The sequence below is a fragment of the Camponotus vicinus genome, unplaced genomic scaffold (genome assembly GCF_025532165.1).
Source record: "Camponotus vicinus isolate PSW18456_S1 unplaced genomic scaffold, iyCamVici1.0 SCAF_7, whole genome shotgun sequence".
Taxonomy (NCBI): Eukaryota; Metazoa; Arthropoda; class Insecta; order Hymenoptera; family Formicidae; genus Camponotus; species Camponotus vicinus.
The window spans coordinates 1,578,809-1,603,486 of NW_028141979.1; the positions used below are offsets into that span (position 1 = coordinate 1,578,809).

Below are 24,678 nucleotides of genomic sequence, written 5' to 3' on the forward strand. Positions count from 1 at the left end.
GAGGGAGAGGAATAGATCGAGGAGTGAAGGGGGACGCCGATCTCATTTCGAAACGTGAATGAGCCGGCGGCTACCTCAAACGAGCGCTCGGTTCTGCCTTTTTTTTCCCCTCTCTCGCTCTTTCTCTCTTTTCCTTTGAACTTCCATCTTCTCTATCATCTTCTCGCGGGCCTTTTTTCATTCCCGCCGGCTTATACATTCGAGTTTTTCCCGAACAATGGCGGTCATCTCGCTGTCGTCTGTAACACAGGAGCCGCCAGAAGGTGATCAGAAGATGATGCACCACCTATCCGGATAATGACTAATCATCCGTCCCTGCTATTTTCGAGCACGTGCATCGCCATTTTTTTTTCCGTACGCATCTCATAGATACGCGTTCAATATTTAACCGATTTATGAATCTTGTCGGTCCGACATATGGAAAGTTATTACGTTGTGACTCTAATCTGAAACAATATATGATGTTAAGTTAAGAATTACAGTCGCGTTTGCATGACACTAAATTAGAATATAAATATGAGCCCCAGAAAGAATTATCGGTTTGATATGGTTGTCGAAAGGCATCGTGCACCGTATTAAATCGATATAAATTAAAAGCTGCATCTCAATTATGCTATTGTGATTAGAGAACTATAATGAGAGAAGTGATTTTCCGTATAGAGTTATTTATAGAGTAAATTATAAAATCTGTTTTAAAATCTAATTTCTCAAAAATGCAACTCAAAATCAGTGTCTCAAAGTCAACGTTTCTTGTGTCTTTTAATAAATATCTAACGATGAAGCATATATGCTAAATTTTTTAATTATAATATAATTATTTTATAAACATTTTGTTAGAAAACCAATTAAATGGAAGTGATTTTCAAAATCGAAATTGCGTCGATATCACGCATGTGCATACACACACGACGGTTTTAATCATGTCCCCGTCGTTGTCGTTTATAATGTGTATCAATCTCTATTCGGCCGTGCGATTGATAAAAAACGGCGATATTACTTTTGCATAACGAAGCAACGATTTAATAACGCGCGGGGATGCGAGCCCACGTCATCGGGACTGGCGCGGTTAATTAAAACGATCGCTCGGCGAGATCGAGGATCATTTGTTTACCGATGGTGCGCGGGGAGTTATCTGGCCGTTACGATCGCGCCGTGTCGGATCGCAATTAGCTACCGGATTTAATACACGGAGAAATCTCGGCTCGAGCGAAACGAGAAGCGGCGGGGTGGCGGGAAGAATTGGGGACTGCCTGATCTCGCGGGTGAGTCGCGGGAGGAAGGGGAAAGGAACACGCGCGCGCGAACGAAGAGTGAAAGAAATAAGTCGCATCGGTCAGGAAGGATGATAACGTAAGGTAAATTCGAGGTGTGAAGAAATAAAGAAAGAGACAGGAAGCAATTGAGGTGAAGAAAGGTCCAGAGATCTTGAAGATAAAATAAAAAATGAAATATTCATCAAAAAATAACGGCTTCCGATCAAACAAAGTGACAAAGAGGTAAAGAAAGTGGGCGAGACAACCGAAAGAACTATACATGTTGTCAGGGCAATCCCTTCCCAAAAAAAGCTCTTGTAGCTTATCTCAAGACCTTTTCAAAAAAAACACTTAATAATAATAAAGTATTTTTTCATCGAGTATTTTTCGAGTTATGAGGCTTGAAATAATTTCTTAATTTTTACATAAATTATAAAATATCTAATAAAATATTCATTTTTCGATTATCTTATTTTAATACTTTTATGTACAAAATAATAAGAGGAATCAATTGATGTAAGGAAAACACATAATTGTTTCGAAAAAAAATATGCAATTGTTAATTGCAAATTACATATTTTTTCTTCGAAACAATTATGTGTTTTCTTTACACCAATTGATTCCTCTCATTATTTTGTACATAAAAGTATGAAGGTAAGATAATCGAAAAATGAATATTTTACTGAATATTTTATGATTTATGTAAAATTAAGAGATTATTTCAAGCCTCATAATTCGAAAAGTACTCGATGAAAAAATACTTTATTATAGTGTTTTGAAAAGCTCTCGAGGTAAGCTACAAGAGCTTTCTTTTGGGAAGAGATTGCCCTGACATCCTGTATAGTTGTAAAAATGAGATGGGGAATAGATTTTCATATAAATTGAGCGTTATAATCGTGAATGGGAACGTGCGACTATTCTTGTACATATATAACGGATCTGAAATACTCTAACAAGATATCTCTAGAAAATATGTACAGAATGATGCAAGAAAATACATATTTAAACAGATCAAACCGGATCGAAAAGTTCTTTATTATTTTTTTTATTCGAGTTATAATTTTATCGCGATATGATAAGTTAAAAAGAAAAGAAGAAATTGCTGCATTCGTGCAATCTATATTTTCACCAGAATATATAAGTTTTAAAATTATATGTGAAATATATGAAACTTTTTTCTTTTTTCACTGTTTCAACATTTACACATATGTACTCGTAAGACTAAGAAGAATGTACAATACATATGTGAACATTGAAACAATATGAAAATAAAGAAGCAGCAAGAAAGTTGAACAAGGGAGAAAGAATAAAAAATTAACACTAATTAACATTAATCACGTAAAATTAAAATGCATATTGTGACAATTATAGCTCGAATCAAAAATGGGACTTTTCAACTCAGTTTGATTTGCAGAATTCTCTGTTTAAGTACTTCCCCGCATAAGTGTTATATCCTATATACATATCAATAAGCTAAACCCTAATTACTGGAAACTTTTCATGATTCGAATCTGTAACACAACGTCGGATGATAATCGAAATCTTCAGGATCGGAGATTCGCATAAGAGGAGGTGGCGTGTGAAATCGAGCGTCGCTCTACCTTTGATGAGTCTGCGTGGGCGAAAGTCATCACCTCGGGACTTCAAAGAGGGACTTCATGCTTAGAACTAGGACCGCGCCTATTTCCTGGTCGCGGCTGCGATACAGAAGCGGCGGGTGTCTGTCGTGGCGGCGCTTAGGGAAGAAGCCGCGTTCGGTTAATTACTTGGGGCCCATTACCGCGCACAATAAGGGCCCCGCAACACCTCTTCTTGCTGCCGCATCAGTCCTCTCGCTCGTCCAACCGGACGGCATGGCTCGAGATGAGAATGCGCGCGGGTAGCGGAGAGGGCGGCGTTTTTGTTTTTACCTAATTTGCCCAGAGAGAGAGGAAGAGAGAAAGAGAGAGAGAGAGGGGGGGGGTGAAGCTGTCGCTTCGGCCGCCATTTCTTGGGACCCTCCAGGATACTCTCGTCCATACCCACGGAAAGTTGTACAGTCATCGACGCTTGATCGAGCCGACGTGGATATTCGTCCTTCTCTGTCTTTCTCTTCCATCTCCTTCTCTTTCTCTTCATCCTTCCCTTCTTCTTCTTCTTCTTCTTGTGCTGCTGTATTCTTCTTGCTGCTCTTTTTCTACGGCATCTTCTTGCCACACAACCGGGCGTTATATTTCTCGAACAACAAAGCTCTTCGATGGGCCCCGCTATATCCGCTCGATATCCTGATACTTGGCTGATCATAGGCGGACTTATCGAATTTTTTATCCTCGCTTGTCAGCGCGCCGGAAAGGCCCTTCTTCGCCGTCGTCGACGATCACCCCGACTTGTGTTCAGCGTTGACCTGCTGTACTCCTTTACACATTTGACGTGAGCATGAATTGTTTTCTAGAAAAATGATGCAAATTACAGTTGAGGTAACACATTTAAAGATATGACATATGATTAAAATAGTAACGAATAAAATATAAGATAAATATGATAATAGGAGTAAAAATAATAGGAGAGAAATAAGTTTATAAAAGACAATATCATCATATCTTACGAGGAAAAAGTTTATAAAATTTTTATAACTTGATTTACTTTCCAGGATAAAAAAAATAATGATTTATGCCAGACAAATATATTCATCTCTTTTTTTTTATACAGTGTCTTATTCTTTTTCTTTTGTAAAAAATATAATATACGACGAGATGTATATAACGAGAAATTAATGTACTTATATAATACACAAACGACGATTCTTCTGCTTATTCTGTTTTTCTGACTACATTCACGACCTCCACATCTTTCATATAATCGTACACATGTGCCGGTGCATTCTTATATGTATGTATGCAATGAGACGTGCATCTGCCGACCGACAGCCTACAGCTATCGGCATCTGGTCGAGTACAGGTACTCAACTCGCGTTTCTCGAGAGGAAGACAATTCCAAGAGTTATTCCAATCCATCGTGACACATCTGTTCGTGAAAAAAACTGCAGAAAACAAATATTGAGAATCAATCTTGCATTAATGTCATTCGCCGATCCTGCACTATCTTTCCGTGCTTTTAGATGATGGTAAATAGCGAATCGTCAACTTTAATTAAAAACCCAGCATTTTTTTTAGACAAACGTGAAAGCTATATCGATAAAAGTATTAATATAAATATCGAGATTACATCGTACGTAATATTACTCGAATAAAAATCGCATTTGAAAGATTAAAAAAGAAAAAGATTGATTAAAAAAAGAAAGAAAATTTGCGAGAGATAGTCCCTGGTTAAAAAAATAAAAGTACAAGGCCTTCGAAATAAGATTGACATGTCCCATTTATTTGAAGCTCTTACAGAAAGATGACCACTTTCTAGTCTTACAAATGTCAAAGAGAGAGAAGATTCTCGAAGCGAGTTGAGCGGCGCTGAGACGGACAGTAGCTTGAAAGTTTAATTAATGATGGCCGAGTCCTGATTCATTCATACCTCGAAGAATCCTGGGACCCCAAGCAAAAAGGAACAAAGTCGGAGGTAGCGGTGCCGCCAAAAGAACGAACAGGACGAGAAAGACTTCACGTAGTGCGAGAGAAGGAGTGGGGGAGGAGGAGAGGCGAAGGAAAAGGAGGCAGAATAAAAATTGAGGTGCATTGTGGTCGTCGGTTTTTTGTTCTATCCACGTCTACGAACAGCGGAGCGCTTACGGGGAAAATTTCATATTCGTTCATTTTTCTTCGTCGAACCAATTCCAGAAGCTTGATTACTTTTTACCACCACACAAAGCTTCGCGGCCCGAGGCCGCTCCCGTGGCCTACTCCGTTTACGTGTGTATGTCATGTATACACATATATGTATACAAATAGCTGTATAATCTCGTTCTAAGATAAACGCTGTCCTGCTTAATGCAACGAGCTGCAAATGTGCGAGCGAGTATAGATTACAATGATGAACGCGACGTTTTACCATCGGAACAATTAATTAATCTTCTTATATTCTCTTATCGACTTTTTCAATTCTTATAATATATTTTATATAATAATTTAATTTTATATAATAATAAATATTTTATATAATAATTATTATATATTATATATCATTAAGTTATTACGTATTAAATTAAGTTATTAATATAATATTTTAATTTAATATGATATATTTTATATAATAATTTTATGTAAATTGAATGATATATCCCTGAAAATTTGTGTAAAAGGGAAAAAATTTCTTCATACAAGAGAAATGTCTAAAGAGAGGGCGACTGGACACGTGTAAATACTCGAGAAAACAAGACATTAGGAAGGAACGACTTCTCTCATGGCGTATAAAATCAGTAATCTCACTTTTAGACCTAATTCATACATGTCGCGCATTCGACGATACAAAAATATACCTTAACGCTACACGCAATGGTTTTTGAAAAAAATTTTGTTTAATAAACGAAAATTTTTTTGATAAAAAAGACTCGAAAGAATATCGCGAATGTGCGTTCCATCTTCTTTTTGGCTAATAAATTTCAGTCTCATCTTTTTTATGTAATATTAATATAATTTATATTATAATATAATTATATTAATTATATTAATAAAGCAAATTAATAAATTATATTAATAATTAAATTAATAATTATTGAAAATTTGAAAAGAACGATTTTGGGAATATATTCATAATTTATTTAGGTTGTTTATTCTGCTTAAACAAGGATTGTATATTTAAACGTTTCACAAAAATTAAAGTGATTTTTTATCTATTTTATAAATCTAGAGATATAAATTCGCGTCAAACGCGTCAATTGATTTCCAGTGCTTCGCTTTACGTATATCAAGGAAATGCAAAAGCAATACTTGATGTAACATTCTTACAATGCATATGGCACTGTGCAGAGCAAGTGACGCGTCGTCTTCGCCCTTCGTTCGCGGCTTATGTAAACATTAAAGTCTATTACTTTCCGATCTCAATTTCGGTACCGGACGCCAAACTTTTTGATTTACACACGCGGCAGAGAACCGCCGCCGCCGTCGAACCGAAGTCGAGGGGGTGGTAGTATCCCCCTCCCCCTCTCTCCCTTCGAGATGCAGACCTTGTGATGGCAGAGGGACGAAGGGGCAGAGAAGGCGAAGTAGTCGCATTCGCGCCTCTCGTGTTACAAACGAAGCCGACACCCACCTGTGTCCGGCTTTTTCTTTCCTTCTTTTTTTTTCTTCTCGCTCGTTTCTGCCGCCACTCTCGTTTCTTCCTTCCTTTTCCGTTCGCTCTATCCCCTCCCCTCCCCTTTCTGATGTCATACAGGAATGACGCACGACTATTCGTCAGAATTACACGATTCTTGAATTGAAAATCAAAAATGTGACATCTAGAATCAATAGATAAATACAAGATTTGTAAAAATTGTTCTTGAATATAATTCAATAGCTTTTGATAACGAAATACAATTATTTCATTATATAATTCGCTAGAAATTTTTAGATTGAAGGGAAGGTAATGACATATTGCTCGCTTATTTTGTTTTCGATTGATTAATTATTCGTAAGAGAGACAAAAAGTAAAATAATAATAGGAAAAATTCGTGACTGACCATCAGAGCCGTTCAGAAGCTTCTATTTTTCTGGTTTCTAAAAATGATTCTGATCATTTCCAGGAACGATGTCTGGAATTATTTTCAGGTAATAATAGCTTTTTTCAAGTAAGATTTGCTCTTCTTTCAAAACTCAAAAGTTTCACTTGACAATGCCCATGAGTGTATCTGTTATTGTTATATTTATCGCAATCCAAACTTACATTTTCAAAGGTATGAAAATGTCTATTCCGTCAGGTATGTATTTAAAAAAATGATTATTATTCTAAAAATCTCATTAAAATTCATTACACAATTATTGCAATTCGCTGAAACTGGACATTCGTGAGAAACGTCATAATTCCAGGATTTGCTTTATTTACGCTTCGATGATCCCCCGATGAAATTGTTTTCGTCTTTTCCTTACGTCGCAGGATTTCGAGTGATTGAAACTGCCCGATGTGCTTCCTGTTGCAGCAATTTACGGCGGCAATCGCGCGTGGTTTTTCGCACGTCACCCGCGTGCACCTGCGCGCGAACGTGGCGCGTGCATGTGCGTTCTTTCGGACTCAATGGGCCGTGTCGTTATGCGGTAGTCAAGCGGGATGACAATGCTGCATATATTGTAGGAATGTGGCGACGTCACCGGTCGCAATACTACGAGAAAAAAATGCGCATACACGAATCTGCACTGAGAGAAATTGATACATTAATCCTAAAGATTATTTTTTATTGATACATGATTATATAAAAAAAATTTTCTCTCTTACATATGAAAAAAAAATCTTTCCAAAGATTTTTTTGTTATACATGATTAGAAAAAGTTATCTTTCTTATATGTAAGAAATCTGTATTTAAAAATAAGTTGTATAATTATGGACGAGCACACGAAACAACTTTTTGATAGATTAGTGTCTTTTTTAAAATCTTTTTTTAATATTTAATATTTATTTTTTAATATTTTATTATTTATTTTTTAATATTTTAATATTTATTTTTTTAATATTTTATATTTCATAACCACGCATAGTATAGTCATTTATTAACGTGTATCCTAGCGGCGTGTAATTTTACTCGTGTTGTTTGCACGAATGGTAGGAATCGCGCGATCGATGTGAATCTACGCACGACATTTGCATAAGCGATGCGGCCCGCAGATAATGAGCGTAATGCGTCGGTTCTATCCCTTGTTCCGGGAAGACGAGCTCATCCTCCGATATTGCGCGTTAATCACAACCTCCATTACAATTTGCATAAGAGTGCGATTTGCGTAAGAGGGCGAAAAAAATTTACATCTGAAAGACCGACGACGCGCGGGCGAGATTTATTCAAGTCAAGGAGATAACTGTCGACGCGATTTTTCTCGAGAGGAGCGGAATCTGAATTGTAAAGCGTTGCTGCTTAATAACGAACGTTATTCAAGTCTCTCGCGTTTTCTCACCAGCGCCGAGGAAAGAAAGTGCTCGCGTTGATTGTGCCTGATCACGTACGGTTTCGCTTGATTGCGACTTTGTTCAGCGCGGCCAATAATCATCAGAGATGGTTACACGTAGTCTCCGACTTTCGTCATTTTACGTAACACGACATATGTATTGCATATAAAAATTAAAAAAAAAACATGATTAAACAATATATATTTTTTGACAAATATGCGATTTATGAAGGATCGCCTTTTTAACTGTCATTGATAGTCCGTGAGATAATCCTCGCATTGACTGGAATCAGCATCCTAGCGGGCCTTAAAACACTCAATTAAGACTATTCGTAATCGTACGCCCTCGCGGAGACTCGTCATATTCGTGACAAAGTGAAATTTTCAATTGCAGGATACGGCCATTAGCGCGAACCGCGGCTAATCCCGCAAATAGAGCGTGGAGGACGACAGGGACGGTAGGGATGTGCCGGCAGCGGCACAAAAATTAATCATCCTTGCGTTAATTGGCGGGCATGATTAAGCGACGGTCCCGCACGCCCCGGGTTGACTTTCGTCGCTCTCACCATCGCACTATTGTTTTACACGCGATTCCAGCCTTAGATAGTAAGCGAGAACTTTTCTTTCGTAAAAAATAAAATGGTAATTAAAATCTCTGTGACATATGTACTTGTTCCCTTAAACCGACTCAATGAAAATGTCACTGATTTGAACAGTGATGGAAGATTTTATCGAAGATCAGTGAGCATTTCACTGATTTTGTGTGAAAATACTACGCTTCTCTATCTTATTGATTATGTAAAATTTCATTGAAAGATCAATAATAACTTTGCATATTTGAAAGATGTAATTTTTCAAGCTTTTTATATTTATTTTGGAAACTTTTACTATTTTTTAAAAGAAGCTACTTATACATGTCTGAATAAAACATAATTTTTATTATATATTATAATTTTCTACTCTTTAAATATGATAAACTCAAGAAAAATAAGCAGATTTATAATAAAAAATTCGGATGTTTCTTTGACAAAATATCGTTATAAATTTATTGTTATAAATTTATGATAATATTTATAACAATTTATAACAATATTTTATGAAAAATATATTGAAATATATTAATTTATTTTATATTATAACATTATATAGGACGCATTTGAAATATCAATTGGAGCAGCTGTTAAATTTAACTTACATAGACTAAGATAATTATCTCAATCAATCTATGTTTCAACTGATTGATCACATATTATCAATATAATTGAATGTATTAGCGAAATTACATTGATTTACAATGTTATATTTAATTAAAACTTATAAGGAACTATTCGGGGATGCGCTGTTTTTCAGTGATAATACATTGTGATTCCATTTAAACGAGTATAAATTTATATTGTATATATATACAATTTTGAAATTTCGACTAATATATTTTTTAACGGAGGAATTTACTCGATAAAAGATTGTTATCTCCAAGAGATTAATAGAGGCGCTTCTTCAAAGAGTTATCCTCCCTCTTTTACTCGTTCCCATCCGTTCATCAACCTTTGATAGGCCCGAAGACGTTCCCCGACTCGCGACGGCCGTTATCGGGCCGTTAGAGGGTACTATCGTGCCGCAAGATTTCACGATGTAAATGGCTTGTAACTGACCCACCGCAGTGTCAGGCCAATTTAAGGGATCATTTCCCGGACCCGCTACACTTCACATCAGAGCGTTGCGACGCTCGAGCGAGCCACTGAGAGAGGAGCGCGCCGCGTGATGGATCGGGGGACCACACACGTTACGCACCGCGCGGCATATATGCGTTTTCTCCGCTCGCAATTTCGTGCTCTCGGCTCTTCGATAGACCCGTACGCAAGTCAGATTGCCCTTAACTCTATCGATTCAAATTTAATTATCATAATTATCATAATTATATTCAATCATAATTATATGAAAAATTGGTATACATAATAATCATATTATATACTTGGATTTTTAATTTTTTTTTATTTATTTTACTGTACTTTCTTATTTATTTATTACGAACAGAATGAAGAAATTATTAGATTATTATTATTAGATATTTTAAAAAATAAGATTTTTTAAAATATTTTTAAAAAAAAGTAGATATTTAAAAGAAAAGATTATTATTAGATATTTTAAAAAATGACAAGAATTATTTAAATAACTATATTTAAGAAATATTGTATAAAATGACAAGAATTATTTAAATAACTATATTTAAGTAATATTGTATAAAATGACAAGAATTATTTAAATAAAAAATATTAAGGAAATATTTTCAAGAATGAGACAAAAATTATTTAACATACTGCTCTAAGTTTTTAAATATAGTTAATATTGATATATACATACTGGACTATCATTTGTCATTTTCACACGATAATGGCTTTCGCACCGTTCATCGGTGATGGATCTTACTTAGCGAGGGAGAAAGCGATCGCGATTCGAACAGGTATACGAGAACGCGAGCCAGGAAGATGGCCGAGGGGCGAGCAAGGGCGGGTGGTCGATATATCGCGCGGGCTCTTCCTCGGAGAAAAATTCAATTTTACAAAAATATCGGTCTGGTAATGAGAAATAGCCGCTGAGTCAGCGCGGTCGCCGGTAAAAACTTGAAGAGGGTAGAGGAGGGGCCGGGGCTCGTTCTCCGCTTCGTACATTCAGGGCCCGGTTGCGTCCCACGCCCTCGGTCCCTCAAAGAAAAATCAACCCCACTATATCCGTCCTTCTCGTTTTGTTCTATCGAGATTTCACCTCCGAGATCCTCTCTCCTTCTTCACGGCTTGCGTGTTTCTCCTCTCGCGGAATTCTGCGAAGCGAACGAAATAAAGCGGCGTCTTCTCGCTCCTTCTCCGACGATCGACATTGATTTTCGAATTACGGCTCAATCAGTTTCGACGCTTTCTTTCGTATTAATCTCGAGTTTAGAACGATCTGTTGCGAATCCTAAAATTGCATGAAACATCCACGTGTTAAAGTTGTATATTTTTTAAGAAATTAAATCTATTTTCTTGCGGATGTATCGCTCTCGATTAAATATGTGCAATATGTACGTATCGCATTTGTACAAAGCAAAGTAATTAACCTGAGACGGAAATCCGGAATGCATAAATGTAAAGTTCCTTAATGTAGGAAGAAGGATCGCGTAATTATGAATGACGATCGCGGCGGTAAAATTTACCTTTGTGCAGGAACGCGAGCGCGGTGCTCGAGTTTTATGCGAGAGAAATTTTTGCAGGTAATTCATCTTAGGAATCGTAGAAACGGGCGGAAGGGTGAAGACCTCTGGCTGTAAATTAAACGCGGCGTGGCGCTCCGAGATGCGAGATAGTATTATACACGCCGTTCTCAGCGTGACGACCGCCATTCTTAATAATTACGCGCACGTGAAATCGATCTGACGCTCTCATTTTTTTTTAAAGACCAAATCAGCGAAAAATTCCTTGATGTGATGTTATATAAAAATATAAAAAAAAAGCGAAGAAAATTATGGAAGTCAAACTTGACAGATCTGATCCTTGGAAATCCACCCGAGAAAAATTGCATACAGGGTGTCAGGGCAATCTCTTCTCAAAAAAGCTCTTGTAGCTTACCTCGAGAGCTTTTCAAAACACTATAATAAAGTATTTTTTCACTGAGTACTTTTCGAGTTATGAGGCTTGAAATAATCTCTTAATTTTACATCAACCATAAAATATCTAGTAAAATATTCATTTTTCAATTATTTCAAAACGCAATAAATCGCAATAATTGATTATTTTATCGAAAAAAAAAAATATGTACTTGTTAATTGCAAATTACATATTTTTTCTTCGAAACAATTATGTGTTTTCTTTTCACCAATTGATTCCTCTCATTATTTTGTACATAAAAGTATTAAGCTAAAATAATTGAAAAATGAATATTTTACTATATATTTTATGGTTTATGTAAAAATTAAGAATTATTTCAAGCCTCATAACTCGAAAAGTACTCAATGAAAAAATACTTTATTATAGTGTTTTGAAAAGCTCTCGAGGTAAGCTACAAGAACTTTTTTGGGGAAGAATTGCCCTGACACCCTGTATACTATATAGTAATTGAAAGATATTTTTATATTATTTAAAATATATTGTCTGCAATTTTTTATCGCCCCGAAAGAATTTTTCTCGAGTTCTCCGCGGCGATGAGAAAAGATGCAATGAAGACCGAAGGTGTCGCACCCGCGACTGACCGTAGGCAGAGGCGTAAGACAGTGGCAGCGCGCATTTCAGCGTGACGGCCGCCATTGTCCACGCGTGAAACCGGGTCCGCGCTTCTCCTCGGGACCGGTATATATATGTGTGTGTGTGTGTGTGTGTGTGTGTACGTACGCAGGAAAAGAACCTTTCTCACATATATACGCACACATACATACACATAACACGCGCGACGGAAGCTGATGCAGACGCGCATCACCGAGCCGGGCGGCCACATGATAAATGCATCCGAGGTGGTCGACGTGCATCGAATGAAGGGGTGTAAATCCTGTTGCAGACACGTGTGCACGTCCGTTGGCGACGAGAGTCGCGCGAGCGGCCAGAGATCTGCCGACGGACGATCGAAATGTCAGAGCGATCTCAAGTGTCAGAAATCGACATCGGTTGATCGTGATTGAAATTTGATTGGTCCAGCGAGGAAGAAAAAGAAGTTTTCAACGTTAATTAAGCGTTGGATTTTTCGCAAAAATTTTCATGACACTTCAGGATGCTGCGGAATTGGAGAAAATATAACGGAATTTATGTATGCATTCAGGATAACGCGTTCTCCAATCCTATACTCGGCAGCATCGGAATCAAAGAGCTGAATCTTTTTTTTTTTCAAGTCAGTCAGAGAATTCGATTATAGTAGAGATGATAAATGGAGTCGATACGTACATAAATGTGAAATAGAAAATATGAAAATAGCAGGTAACACAGTTCAGAACAATAGTAGTTAATAGTTACGATCGATCTATCAAAATTGATACTAGAAAGCGCTTTCCGAACTCCTATCGTTCCCCGTCTTAGACGCACAGTCACAAATTCAATGTTCGAACCGAGGGGAACAAATTGGTAGCTGGCTCGTCCATGTTAGCCGGCGGGTAAGAAAAAGGTGATTCGAGTCATTCTAGAAAACGGTAGCGGGGTTCGTTTATAGTCGTCGAGACCGAGGTATAAAAAAGCGAGAAGACTGCTGCTCCCGGAATCGTCGCCCGACAATGCAGCAACAAAATTACATCGAGTCTTCTCTCTCTCTCTTTTCGATCCTTCTTTTTAATCTTACTAGAAGCCTCGTCGTATCCGGACGGCCAGCGGAGGCCGCTCGTCCGAAAAGAATTCCTCGATCTCGCCTCGTGAATGAGATCGCGGCTACCGCGGCGACCCGCGGCGGCGACTAGGATGATGAAGAGCATTCCGCGATGGGAGGCGTCATTGTGATCCGGATGTCATATGTTGCCCGGCAGCGAGTGTTTTACATTCCCTCGCCCCGTAATGACTCGAATTCCCGCATCGTCCTGTCTTTCTCCGCTCCTCTCGTGTGCTTTTGCTCCCCTCGAACCTGTTTACGGGACACGAGAAGCGCTCGCGTTCCGTCGGTAGCTTTTTACTCCGGCAAGGTGTAAGAAACACGCTCTCTCGAATGTGCCCTCCCGACGTCTGTTGCGAAAGCGCGTTAAAATTTTCTCGCTCGATGGCGAGGAGTTCGATGGATTGAATTATCGCGCGGGTCACCGAGGAATTTCAACGCGGAAACCAGTCGCGTCCTCGTGGCACTCGAGAAACGAAAGAGATCGCGTCGCTATTATTATTCATTGAGTAATGACAATGATGTAAGAATAGTCTCTCCGTAGGATCACTCGTCTATCTTGCTCCGAGCTAAATCCCGTGCGATTTACTTGACATTTCTTTTTTCTGTGTTCTCTCATCTCTTTCCCTCTCGTTCTCTGCTATTTTCCGCATCGCGATCGATGGGATTACGTCACGTAATGGAAAAAGGCGTCCGATGAAGGCGTTTAAGTGAAAAAAAATGCAAATCACTTTTTTTCTTTCTTTACATCACCGTCATTCGCGTTAATAATTCAAGAATACTCGTCGATTGTCGTCAAGTGGCTCGTGTGGTTTTACTTCATGAGACGACAACGAAGTTTAAGAAGACTAGTAATCCGCACTAAAATCCCATAAGGAAACTTACTCGAACAAGTGTAATTTCGCAAAATATAATCTAACAAATAAAATGAAATTTTTAAAATTCGAAATTTTTAATTATCATGAATTAAGGGTGTGACGCGAATTTTTTTATCTTCCTGTAACACACAAACTTTTCAATTTTAATTTTCGAGCGAAGCTCGCGCGCATGGTCGCTTTACTTTCGCACAGCGGGAGTACTCTTGCCACGTGATCTGTAGAAAAAAAAGTAAAAGTCATCAACGCGCCCGGTAGCAGCAGCGGTAGCACCTTCAGGTCGTCGATCGTGATGGTCGCGATCGATTTGTTCTCGCTCGCACGCAAAGTTACCAGCTACCTATGGCTCGTATCAAGTACCGTGCAATGATACGTTGTACGGCGTAAATTTGCTAGCGACAGCTTCGATTGACGTTCTCACATTGACTTGCACTCTTCTTCTTCTTCATTAAAGTATCAATGTAAATAATATAATTCGAATTCGAATTAAACAAGCGTCCTCTTTCGATTTTATCACTAAAGTCATCAAAATATTTGAGATAAATTTAGAATTAATTGTCTTAATTTAAAAGTACTAATTTTTATGTGTCACGAATTTTCGTGAAAAATATTTCTACGAAATCTTGCATAAATTATTCTTGTATCGATGATAAAATTCAATGCTCGTGTAAAGTTTGAACGCGTATGCTCGTCGTATGCTCGAGTCAATCGCTGGCAATCGAGTAAGAGGCACTGTTCGCCACAGAAACGATATTACCACTTGGTTATTATGTGTACAAGGCTGCTGATGGTTCGAGCCGAGCAACACCAGCTCGACGGTATTCTCGTATACGCTCGTGCGAGGGCACGAGAGGAAAGAGGACTTACTCTGTCGGACCTACCGCCGCGAGGCTCAAGGATCCCGCGACGAGCATTCGGTTCCTCGCCTTGGATGGGCTTATTTGTCACGTAATTAGCTCTGAAACTTAAACCTCTTGCGAAAGTACTTGATCGGAAGCAGAAATTATTCGACACGTTTTATCTTTCACAAAATTTTGACACTTATTGTGACGTATAGAAAGATACATATTTAGAATAATGATTATATTACGTCAACCGCGTCATTCTGACTGCGCGCGAAAATTATAATATAATTTTCGCGAATATTATATTATATTGGAGTATGAAAAATGCTGCAAAAACGCTTAATTACGTTGTTATTCGCCGTAATGACGTCTAATCGATGGAAAGGCGCGTATAAAGTCACAATCACGATACAACGCATGACTTATTACATGCGAGTGACGAATGCATGCTAGCAAGCTAACGTTGCAAATTATATCCGGTTAATCGTTGGCGCTGTGCCTCTCATCACTAATTATCAATTTTTCGCCAAGAAAGATGTTAATTGATATTAATGACACGTACTCAATACATTTCTGTAAATAAATGTACTTTATATACGTTTAAAGAATTCGTTGTTACCATGTCCATGTACAGAAATTTTTGTGTCTTATTATTAGGTGAAAAATATCCATAATATTATTAAAATAATATTTCAGCATTAAAAATTGTGTGTATAATATTGCATATAATTATTATAATTATTGTGATTTCAGAAATGCTTTTACAAATCTATTTTTATGCACTTTTATAAATAAATTTGATTCAGCATGAAAAGGTACTTTTAAAGAAGGACACGTCTGTTTGACGAGCTTTATCATTAAACTCTCGCAAACTCTCGGAAAAGAGCGTCGCAAGATCTTGACGATCTTGACAGATTGGTATACCGGCAACGCCCCTCATCTATGTTCATCTCGCCAGCACGTTGTTCTCGATGCGATCTACTTAGCGATCGAGACGAGGCGATATTAACGAAGACAAAAAGCTCCGATCGGCGAAGAGGAGAGGCTCGTAAACGGATTTTCTGCCAACTGCAACTTCTCGGACATCAGTTGGATGCGGCTTCTTCCATCCATCGTGAGAGATCGCATCTACCGTCGGCGCTTCTTCTACCGCCGGTATCCTCCTCTCTTTCACAATTTTTATCTCCATCTCCGCGCCAGCCATTTTCTCCATGTTAATATTTTTCAGTTTATTTTATAATCAAACTGGTAAAACTGGAAGATCGTGCTTGAAATATTGTCTCATCTTTATACATTGTTGAGACGTGGGAATTGAATTATAATTATTAATAATTATTTTAGAATAATGATTATAATTTATTTTATTTTAATGTAATTTAATTCATTCATTTTTCACGTTTTTTCGAGAGGATATTTTACAAATGTTTGTCTTATGATTTTATTATCTCGTATATAAATTTTGTGCTTATTATTTTAAAAAATATGCACGGCGCGAAATGGATTGAAACTATCACGAGTGACATATTAATCCACTTCGTCTCTGCGATGAAGCGGATAAGGGAGAGAGGGGGAGCGGCGAGAAGAAGGGGATGGATAGAAGAAGAAAACGTGAGAAATCCGTGAAATTCCGATAATCCGTGCCGCAATGGCTTCGGTATTCCCACAAATCTCGATGATCCTGGTTCCCGCAACCGATCTCGCTTGTGTATCATGATCCATCGAACATATTGTGCCGCTGCAAAAATGTATATTGCCTGTCGCGGCGAGAGATTGAAGCGTTTCTTGCCTGGAATCTAACGAAGCATAAGCCCGCCTTTTTGGTCCTGGCTCGTATCGCCGTTGTTCTTACCGCGAGACTTTTCGCCACCCAACGGTCCCACGCTAACATTCGTTTCTTCTGCGATAGAATGCCGATCGAATCCTTGCCCCTCATCTCATGTGCAGAAATTCATTTTTCCAAAAAGCGGAGACTCACGGAGGATTCTTTAAACCGAAGAAATGCTGATAACAAAAGGAGCAAGAATTTCCGGAAAAAAGACGTGAAATAATTATGACATTCGTGACATGAGATGTATCCGAAAAAAAGCGTCGTAAATTTTGGCGAAGAATGGGTGAGCAAAAAAAAGGGGTAGTTTTGCAGGTACAGCAAACTTTTTTGCGTCTTGCGGGCTCGTCGATTTCGAACAGAATTTATATTCTTATTTTTTTTTTGACCGATGGAAATCAACTATCGTATCGTCGACAATGTGGATTATGGGCAATAATTACGAATATTTATGTATTTACGATCTGACGACTTTACGACTTGAGATGCTTCTACTAGCTGCGCGCCACCCCGCAGACTGTGGCGAAAAAATGATCCTGAAGACATATTTGCAAGGTCTGTCACGTAGTGACGTCATGGAGCATCCTTTGAACACATTTCCTCTTTTGGACAGAAGCACAATACGAGAAAGAGTATCAAGACAGGCAAGGAGTTACGAAAAAAATATATAATATAAATTACAGGATGAATAGAGAGAATATACTTCATTCACAATTTTTCTCAGTTGAAATTTCTTCAATAAAAAGATGATATATAAATGATATGATGTATAAATGATTCATCTTGTAATTTATATTATATTTTTAGTAACACCCTATTTTTGCCTTAGTATTCTTTCTCATATTATGCTTTTATCTAAAAGAGGAAATATGTGTTCAAAGGATACTCTATAACGTCAATTACATAACAGACTTTGCAAGTGATATAAGTATTTAAAATATAAATTATCTTTATAAATAAATAGTATTAATTATAAGCATGTATATCAATATGTATATATTTTATTTTGATCATCTGAATTCAAATTAATAAAGGAACACTTTGCTATGCTTTTGGGAAATATTCTCGCTTCATCTCGTCAAGTTCATCCAAGTCGATCCTTGATGCTAGCTAAGAATAACGGATAACCTAAAAAACAACTCGAGAGGAAATTTATCGTGAAATCCGTGCTGTGAATTCAGCATTCCGGCTCTTCGCAGACTGGAAGAGCGACTATTTGCAACGACCGGTGCAACTAGACGATTAATTTCTGTGAGAACATTCGCCGTTGCGATTCGGTGATGCGAATCGCCGCTGATCGAGTGAACAATTCGCTGCACATCGAAAGTATTGCTTCTATATTGCAAAAATCAGTCTGACCGCAATTAATTTCTTACCAACTAAACTACAACGGTCGTCTCTGGCAATATTTGATCCGGTGATCTTTAATCAGTTTATATATGTATAAGAGCGACAATGCAGCAAATTTTCATTTATTTATATCGTTAAAATTGTATTCTTTTTATTCATGAGTTTTTTACGCAATCGCTGCATTTTCTGCCTTTTTTTATTTTTCTCCATTTTAAATAATTCTTGTTATCCAATGACACATGTTAAATGTCAAACATATATCCCGATGCGAAATATTCTGAATTCTGTTACAGTGACACTGATAAATGTTCGGACATATTTTTGCCATTTTGGCATATTTAGTCTATTTGTATTCGTGACAGATTCTATAGATCTGGTTACTTCTCAATTGTCCACAGTCTGCCTCGCAACAGCAATAGTTCGTAAACTCTTTCATGTCAAAAAGATTCATTATTTTTATTTTAACAACAGAGAGTTACTAATGTAAATAGTGCATTCCAGTTTCATCATTTTGGTACAAATGTTTGCAATAATTTTATTTTTTTTAGAAAATTCAGTTGTGGCAAAAGACAAAGTAAGAATCTCAAAAGTAAAATGCATAAAAATTGTTTTTAGATTTAAATATGAGCAATGATTAATCAAATCCTTATCTGTGCTCTAAATAAATAATAGATCATAAATCAAGATATGATGAGTTTATGGCTGGTGCAATTTTTCTATAGTCCCATCATACCCTTTTATTACATTCTTTTATTATTCTTTTCAAAGCTCTCTTCGCGAGACAATGGCAGAGATTTATAAGCGAGCCTGGTGGGGTCTTTTCCTTCTTGGGCCTTTAGGACTTTTGCCTTTCCCATTTATTACAAACAAAAATGTCGCAGAAAATGCATTAAGTTGTCTGGAATCGTTTGCTGCTACACAATAGGTAAAATATGCATATAAAAAAGAGAATATTATTTAAACAAGAATCACAAAGAAATATAATTTTCGACATTTATCTCCATAAAATGAATAAAGCAATCTTTCGTTAGGAAATAAATGTATGTGTTTATATAATTCATGAAATGTAAAACAAAAATGTTAAAACATATGCAATTCTATTGCGATAATTATTTTTTTGCGATTAGAGGAGAAATTCAAATATTGTTTGGAGATGAAATTTTTAATTTATTAAAGATAACTATTCAACAATGAATTATGATGTGATGTTGTTAGAATGCACATTTTATCATAAGCTAAATAAGTCGTTTATTAAAGCAATGCATTTTTCAGCAACTTTCTCTCGAAATTTTTTTCCTTGATAACGGAATTCATTGAACATTCAGCTATTCATGTTTGTTCCAGCTGAGCCCAATTCATCACTCTTAACGGTATTGTTTTTCAATAGATGTAGAACATGCATCTCAATGAAGGTAAAATATGTCTCTAATAAAACATGTACCGCTATTTCTATTGCCATTTTTCTAAAATTTGGACTACTTGTGGACCGTTATTAAACGTTAATAAAACAGAGGAAAACATCCTTTGCGAGAGGGAATTTATTTCTACTACAAGTTTTCTCTCTAACATGTTTTACGAATTTATTTGAATATTTCAAGATTTTATAATACAGCTCCAAATTATTTTCAGAAATTCAAGCTGGAATAAACGGAACGAGGGTTTTTTTATCCGTTTTTTTTCTATCAACGGAATTTAACTACTGACAACATTTAGACTTCAGGGTTCGAAAAACCCCGCGGTCTCGCTACTGTGAATCTGTCAACATTATCGTAAGAATATAATGCATTGGGAGTGAAAAAATTTCAAAGTGAATAGGTTATTTGGAAGCAAAAAATTGGCATCCTCAGCTACCGATGCTCTGTTACGGATACTTCGATCTGTCATCTTCTTCTTTTCAAGGTTTTGAATAGTCGGGAAGGCAGTTAATCTAAGGCAGTTAATCTAAGGTTCTTTTTGGAAAAATGGCGTTCGAAGCATTCTATTCAATATGTATTAATATTTTATACAAAATAATATTAATATATTGACAACATGAAAAGAGAGGAGTTTGGAATTTCAATTTCCTTAACTGTAGAAAAAAAATTATTTCGGTTAACGTTTTGGATTCTTGTTCTTCTTTCCATGTTAAGGTTGTACAAGATTCAAGACAAGACATTATATTATATTTACAATATATAATATTTAACATAATCTTGCATATAACACATGTATCTAAATAATTGTGTAAAATTTTGTTTAAAAATAAACATTGTTTATTTTTATATATTGTATTAATTGTTTCTATGAATTTATTAATATAAATAGAAACAATTAATAATATATTTAAAATTATTAATACAAATATTTTTATTTTTCTTCTTATCTAATTTATGTACATATAATGTACATATAATGTTTCAGCTTTTTTAAAAACCAATAATCCTGAGAATTTTAGTCATGATATTGTCTTGAGAGCTAATTAAAAATCTTGTTGTGATTTTGTCTCGAAATTCGCACTATAAATAATATCGTTTTACAAGATGTCAGAATGTAAAAAGATGCAACCTGGAACGATTTATCTAAAAATTGCAAGGTGCGAAAAATTTGCAATCTTCCAGCAAGATTGCTCGCCATCGCGAGTGAAATGATTAATCTTGTTCCAAGTTTGTTATTTATCAACCACATTGAAAATACATCCCGCGATTAATCGACACTTACACGAAGACCGATTAGTCGAGAGATACATTGCCTGACAGATTAATTAATTGGCTATTAATGAACCGACACATGCAAGATGATTTGCGGGATTTTCCTAGTTGCGCTAGAAAACGTCGGCAATTTTGTCTCGGTTTTCAAATATTATCATCTGTCAATTCCATCATTTGTTGATTGTATGTATATTTATGATTAACCATAAATTTTTTAGTTATTTTCTATGCGAAGTATTACACAATTATAATTATTCCTAAAATAACAAGAATCTCTTGAAAATAAATTAGCTTGAAATTCATCAGCAAGAAAAAATCAACAAGTCCTATTGAAGTCAAATACATACGACTCAACAAAAAGCGTCCTGACCTCAAGCATTGACCAGAGCAAACATACTTTCTAAATTGGCTTACTCCCTGGTCATTTTTAAACCATATTGCCATGTGGTCCAAGACAGTTCCTGCATATTTATGATCCCTTATTTATACACATCGAGCCGCCCACCAAGTAGCATCGCTGTCACACGGAGAGACGGAAGAGAAGCGTACGGAAGCGATGGGAGAAGAAGAAGAAGTAGGGGTTGAATATGCTCGGAAGGGGTAGATTATTTACGGCGTAACGGTCTACGTCACTACTATCCGCGTTGTCAGGTAGGCGGATCGAGTCCCGAGGCGCAATTTGCATCTGTTTGCGGCTTCTCGCCTCCGCCCTTCTTTCGCTGGCTCATCAGAGAGCGATATATATCGTTCCTCTTTCACGCCCGCGTACCAACCGATCGCCTTTTTACATACTCGGATCGTCATCATGGTCCCGGCACACTCGAGACCGTCCGATACGCTGCCTTTTTATCACGCGAATTTATTGAACCGAACCGAGTATTTTTTAGCGATTATACTCGGAATTAATTAATATTTTTTGCCTAACGTAGATTCTATTTTTAATATAAAATGTAATTCTATTAACATCTTAAGGCGGAGTGAAGATTACATTTTGGAAGAGGAAATTTTTTTTCTAAATGACTTATAAGTAAGAAGATATTGCTTTCTTCCTAAACAATCATCTACTCCGGAAGCCTTGTATGTGGTGCATTTGATTGCGTCTTTAAAGATTTAAGCATCTCTGTCGTAGGGAAGAATAAATGAAAAAGGTAATGAATAAAGGTAGTGATCTACTGTTTCCGAAAACTTGCGGAGCGACGAAAAGCCGATTCCTGACAGTAGTTTTCGATTCGTTCCGTAAAATTCTTCAACTTGAACGAATAGAAAATAATGCGGGGGTAAAAAAATATTACCCGATTTTGACGCAAACAACTCGCTCGACATAGAGCCCATCTTACTGATGCTTCATCAATGTTTATTATCGTCCGGTTTATCCGCTCTCTTGCCTTCTTGCCAAACAGAAAATTATTTGACGACGTTATTCTAGAATATTCGGGACCACCATCTATGCTGGGGCTGCAGACGATAAGCTGTCACCATATTTTTACTATAAGGACTTAACTTACGGAGAAGGACCGTCAAGGCCTCCCGTCGCGCGGGAACGACAAAACAAACTTAATGTCTTCATGTTCGTAGGGCTTCCGCGAACAGAATTCGCTTTCCGACCGTGCCCTCACAATTTGGTAACGTTACCGGACCACTGAAAGAATGTTTCAAGGTTACGAATCATAGGGAAGAATTTTCACTTCTCGAATGAAGAGATATTTGATTTACGTTATAGCGCGTAAATATGACTGGATATCCATTGATTTCTGGTCGAATATACCTTACCGGAAGTTGTACAACGATAAAACTGTTGTGAAAATTATGGAAAGATATTATATATACGGAAATAATTTCTTCAATCCAATATAATTTAGTAATTTAAAATTTTTGCAAGGCAATTGCGGCTTTACTAAAATAAAAAAGATAATATTTTAAATGTGTGCTTTATATTTATCCTTTTGCAAGGCAATTGCGGCTTTACTAAAATAAAAATTAATAATATTTAAATGTGATAATATTTTAAATGTGTGCTTTATATTTATCGTTTGTAATTAAATTATCAGTATTATTAAGGTCTTATTTGCGTTTACGTAAAAAGAAGACACAAAGAATATTTCCATGATGTTGGATGAATAAATTGCTGAATATATTACTGAAATAATTCGGGATTGTACCGCATTATTTAAAGCGGTCATAATTATGGAAAGATATTATATATACGGAAATAATTTCTTCAATCCAATATAATTTAATAATTTAAAATTTTTGCAAGACAATAGCGACTTTACTAAAGTAAAAAAGATAATGTTTTAAATGTGTGCTTTATATTTATCGTTTATAATTAAATTATCAGTATTATTAAGGTTTTATTTGCGTTTACGTAAAAAGAAGACACAAAGAATATTTCCATGATGTCGGATGAATAAATTGCTGAATATGTTACCGAAATAATTCGGGATTGTACCGCATTATTTAAAGCGGTTAATTACTGAGGAAAATCAACGATCGATCACTATTTCATATCACCGTCGCGCCTATTGTGTCGCATCCTCTTTTCAATCGTGCATCGTCATTTCCCCGATAGTTCTGGAATGGAGGCCCCCTGGATGAGAGGAAAAAAAGCGCGAATCCTGGAGTAATTCGCAATCATGCGTGAACAGCTGACACTGGAGATTAGGTAAACTCCACGCGCCTCGCGCCAGCGATTTGCGCTAAATCGCTTTACGTAGCTTGAAAACGCGCAAGAAACGCACAATCTGCGCTCAAGCGATGACGCCGCACAGAACTGGCGGCGAGAAGATCACGACGGTTTTCTCCCATTACCTTAATTGCGCGTTCCACAAACAAAGATTTGCCCTGCAAAATTTGATTACGGTTCATAAACACACCGTCCAACTTACCGAAAACAGTTGGAACCACATTTATAATTAAGTCGTCAGCTGTTTAAGTCTGTTATTACTTCTTCAGCTCAATATTTTTACACAATTTATTAATTTATTGTTAAACTCACCTTTTTTATTCAATATTAAATTTTCTCTGAGAATATTCAAAAACTTATATTTCAGACATATTTACATCAAGACATTAATAAAGAAGATCCTTAATAAAGTTATTCTGTTGTATTATTTTGTTGAAAATTGCGAGGGGTTACGAACAAGTATACTTTTCGATATTATTTGGGTTTATCTTGATTTATGATGGATTTTTTTTAAAGGAAAACCTCGATAATCTCTACTTACCTCTAAAATTATTGGACGTTTAACTTTCGGATTGCGATTAATTGAATGAAGAGAAAAGACCCCCAATGATCGCAGTGAGACCTAAGAAACAAAAGGTTTGACCTGCCGGGGTCACACTCAAGGAATAACGAGCGCGGTATGTAAGCATGGTGCGTGCTCATAAAAGCACGGCAATAAAATTACCCAAGCTGCCCATCTGGTTGGGGCGTGAATCGGAGGCGTGTTGGAAAGTCTCGCAGTGCCGCGATTGGTTAACGTTGAGCACCAGTGTATTCAAGAAGCAAGATTTGATCTCCCCTGTCGGT

The 24,678-nt window shown here is 36.8% G+C and overlaps 1 protein-coding gene across 3 annotated transcripts in view; it reads left to right on the top strand.

Moving 5' to 3' along the window:
• LOC145975109 (protein gooseberry) overlaps window positions 1–24,678 on the top strand; it is a 66,785-nt gene that overhangs the window by 28,500 nt on the left and 13,607 nt on the right. The window lies entirely within an intron of this gene.